We start from the raw sequence: 4,981 nt of genomic DNA, 5'->3' as shown, positions 1-4,981 counted from the left end.
GCATCTATCTTCCGATAGAATTCTAAAGATAAGATAGATGAATAATAAAATAATAAGTTTTATAAAATAGATAATAAATTTTATAATTAAATAATATATTAAAGATTAATTTATAATTAAAATTAAATAAAGACCATTTTACAACTATTAAAAACTTATAAAACATATTTTGTTATTGAGATCATTTAATAGTCCAAACGTTGTTGGACTATCAAATCACTTATCGTGCAACTTGATATTTGTTAAACTTGTACACACTAGTGTTAAACCCGTGCATCGCACGGGCTTACATTTTAATTTGACATGTTAAATAAAAAATAATATTTTATAATCGTAAATTTCTCGAGTTTAGTATGACACTATCATCGTCATTATATAATAAACGTACTGAATATGCTGTTTTATCTTTACAACAACAACAACAACAAAGCCTTGTCCCATTAAGTGGGGTCGGCTACATGAATCAAACGACGTCATTGTACTCTGTCATGTATCATGTCTACGGAGAGATCGTTTATATGTAGATCTCGTTTGACCACCTCATGGATGGTCTTCTTAGGTCTTCCTCTGCCTTTCATCCCTTGTCCATTTTCCATCTCATCCACCCTCCTGACTGGATATTCTATCGGTCTTCTTCTCACATGTCCAAACCACCTGAGATGCGATTCAACCATCTTTTTCACAATGGGTGCTACTCCAACTCTCTCCTTTATATCTTCGTTCCTTATTTTATCCAATCGCGTATGACCACTCATCCATCTCAACATCTTCATCTCTGTCACACTCAGCTTATGTTCATGCTCTCCTTTAGCCGCCCAACACTCCGTACCATAAAGCATAGCCGGTCTTATAGCGGTGCGATAGAATTTATCTTTAAGTTTTAAAGGCACTTTTTTGTCGCATATAAAACCAGATGCACTCCGCCATTTTGACCAACCTGCTTGGATCCTATGATTTACATCCTGTTCAATCTCTCCATTATCCTGTATGATGCACCCAAGATACTTAAAATTTTTAACTTTTCGTAAGATGTTTTCTCCAATCTTCACCTCTATATTAGGGTTTTCCCTTCTCAGACTGAACTTACATTCCATATATTCCGTCTTGCTATAGCTTATGCGCAGATCATACACTTCTAAAGCTTCTCTCCATAACTCCAACTTCTTATTTAGGTCTTACCTTGACTCTCCCATAAGGACGATATCATTGGCAAAAAGCATGCACCATGGCACAAGCTCTTGGATGTGCTCTGTGAATACTTCCAAGATTAATGTGAAAAGGTATGGACTTAAGGATGATCCCTGGTGTAATACTATACCAATAGAAAATTCCTCTGTCACACCACATTGAGTCTTCACACTAGTTGTAGCCCCATCATACATGTCTTTAATTGCACGAATATATGCGATCCTTACTCTCCTCTTTTCTAAAACCTTCCATAAGACCTCGCTTGGTACTCTATCATACGCTTTTTCCAAATCAATAAAATACCATATGTAGATCCCTTTTATTACTACGATACCTCTCCATCATCCTTCTTAATAGGTATATCGCTTCAGTGGTAGACCTGCCTGGCATAAATCCAAATTGGTTCTCTATTACTTGTGTCTCTTTTCTCAACCTCCGTTCTATCACCCTTTCCCATAACTTCATGGTATGACTCATAAGCTTGATCCCTCTATAGTTTCTGCAACTTTGTATATCCCTCTTATTCTTGTAGATAGGTACCAAGGTGCTCTTTCTCCACTCATCAGGCATCTTCTTTGACTTTAAAATCTCATTAAAAAGCTTGGTTAACTAGTTGATGCCTTTTTCTCCAAGACTGTTCCAAACCTCAATCGGGATATTATCAGGTCCTACTGCCCTGCTATTTTTCATCTGCTTTAGAGCCTCTTTTACCTCGAAGTCTTGAATCCTTCAACAGTAGTCAAAGTTTTGATCTTTTTCCCTTGTGCATAACCGACCAAGGCTCGGAAGAGTCTTCTGTCCCTCATTGAATAACTTATAGAAGTAGTTCTTACACCTTTCATTAATCTTCTCTTCTTGAGCCAACACATCTCCATCCTTGTCCTTTATGCACTTAACCTGATCCAAATCTCTCGTTCTTCTTTCACGGCTCTTTGCGATTCTATATATACATTTTTCTCCTTCTTTCGTGCCCAAAGACTGGTAGAGACCCTCATACGCTCTTGTTCTTGCTTCACTTACAGCCACTTTTGTCTCTTTCTTAGCTGCCTTATATTTTTCTCAGTTATCTGCGTTGCGGCATAAAGACCACTCTTTAAAGCACTCCATTTTTATCTTTATCTTTTCTTGTAAACTCGCATTCCACCACCAGTACTCCTTGTCCCTTGGCCCTATTCCTTTAGATTCACCAAAACTTTCTTTTGCTATTCTTCTAATAACTTCTGCCATCTCCCTCCACATCTCTTCCACGCTTCCATTCCCATCCCACTTTGCCTCTTCTCCTACCCGTCTTAGGAAGCTTCTTTGTTCCTCACCTTTCATTTGCCACTACCTCGTCCTTGGGTTCTTCGTATGATGTCTTTTCTCAACTTTTGCTCAACGCGAAAATCTATGATGAGCACCCTATGTTGTGTTGTCAAATTCTCTCCCGGGATAATTTTATAATTAATGCAAAATTTTCGGTTGACTCTCCTCAACAAGAAAAAGTCGATTTGAGAGCTTGTCATGCCACTCTTATAGGTTATACGATGTTCGTCTCTCTTTTTAAATCTCCTCCTAAGAAAATCTTATCTCCCAAAGGTATGTCTTGAACCAAACTCTCTAAATCCTCCAAAAACCTTATCTTGTGTTGTTCGTCCGAACCCACTTGCGGTGCATAGGCGCTAATCACATGGAAAGCACCTCCCTCCACCACAAGTTTGATAGAGATGATCCGATCCCCCACCCTCTTGACATCCACTACGTCCTTCTTCCACTGCTTATCCACAATTATTCCAACCACATTCCTATTCTTCACCTTTCCTGTATACCAAAGTTTGAAACTAGAAGTATCCAACTCCCTAACCTTCGCACCAACCCACTTTGTTTCTTGTAGGCACATAATGTTAATCTTCCTCCTTGTCATGGTGTCCACCACCTCCATGGACTTTCCTGTTAGAGTACCTATGTTCCATGTCTCAAATCTCAACCTTCTGTCGCTCCGACCTTTACCTTTTACTTTGTGAACTAGCTTATTTACCCTCGTCCGTTCACGAAAATGCGAGAACCCTTGCTCATTTAACACTACATCCGGGCACCAATGCAACGGCTCTTGCTCATTTGACACCGTACTCAAGCCATTCAGTGCGTTGCTTCCAGGCAACGACCTAGCTTTAGCGCAATAATGTCTTTGATTCATGTCATGGGATTCGACTATATTTTTATGTTGGTTGTCGAAGATCTAACACAACCCTCCTCCTTTATCCGGGTTTGGGACCGGCTATGTACCGCAAGTGTAACATAGGCGGAGTTATGCTGTCTTATCTTTATTCAAACTAAAATGTAAATGGAACAGTTTGAAATCTATAATATTCTTGAACCCTAAAGAAAGAGACCTGAAAAAATAAAAACATATATAACTGTAATAGTAACATATGAATTTTACACTAAATTTTATATCAAAAGGCTAATAAAAATTTATCGACAACCTAGTATTTTATTAACCTCATCAGAAAAGCAATTGGCATATGATGTTGTGCTTCTTGTTACACATTTCATTTCAAATATGAAAGTATAGTTATAGATAAATTAGTTATATCTACAGTAAATATTTGTACAAAAGTGTAATCATAACATGTTATTAAAATAAAAATATTATTAAAAAATTATTTGAACATGGATTTGTTGTTGATGACTTTGGATTGCCGTCTTCGTCAAGAATTAGAACCTTGAGGCCACTGCGACTCTTAACTCTTGAAAATTACAATCTATCGTGATTATTTTGCCACACTTCTTTTGAAATAGCATAGTCTTCCTCTTCATTTTTGCATCATTTTACAACTTAGATCGATTTGTATACTCTAATGCATCTACAATAATTATATAACATATAAGAATGATTATTTTAGTAAAACAGTAGAAAGATTAATTTATAATTAAAATTAAATAAAGACTATTTGACAACTATTAAAAACTTATTAACAACTTGATATTTATTAAACTTGTACACATTCATTTTGAACATATTGTTACTTCTTTTATAATTATATTTTAATAATCAACCAAAATAATCCTTTTCATAATTACAGTATTAATGATTGATCATCCAACTTTTTTTTGCATGCCTTAATACTTTATAATATTCACCTCATATTATGATTAAAATAATGTAAAAATTCTTATATAAATTTCAAACCCTAAATTTCTTCTCAACTACCAGCCATAAATGTCTATACCTGTAGAAGTTACTTACTCAACCTTTGACTGTTGTTGAGAAAGAAAGAATATACCCTTGACCAGAACTACAGTGATGAGTGTATGTGAGTGTGAGGCAAGGCATTTCAAACTTGTGTATGTAACAAATTAAAGAACCTTCAACAAAAGTCACCAAACTATATACAGTTGGTATGGCAGCTTTGTGTTGCTTCACGAAAGAATCAAAGAAAGGGCAGTAGCTAGCAATAGTGCTTTAAAAGTGATCCATCTAAATCAAGAATCCTATTTGGATTGGAAGCAACTCACACATTTTTTGTCTAACTACTTCCACACATACACCACATGTTTAGCCCATCATATTAAATAGTCCTCTACCATTCCTTTTAGGGTAGAACTATCCTTATATCATTTATGGCAATTATTCAATATCTTTTAGTGTGATTATTATTGTGAAAGTTGTTTTATTTTTAAGGTGATTATTCATCATATGAACCTATATGATATAAATGTGAATATAATAAATAAAATACCATCAATTTATCAATTTTTAATTATTTATTAATTAAACTATATAAAATGATTTGACAAATTATATTATACA

The sequence above is a fragment of the Arachis ipaensis genome, chromosome B03 (assembly GCF_000816755.2).
Source record: "Arachis ipaensis cultivar K30076 chromosome B03, Araip1.1, whole genome shotgun sequence".
NCBI lineage: Eukaryota > Viridiplantae > Streptophyta > Magnoliopsida > Fabales > Fabaceae > Arachis > Arachis ipaensis.
This window is presented reverse-complemented; position numbering follows the sequence as displayed.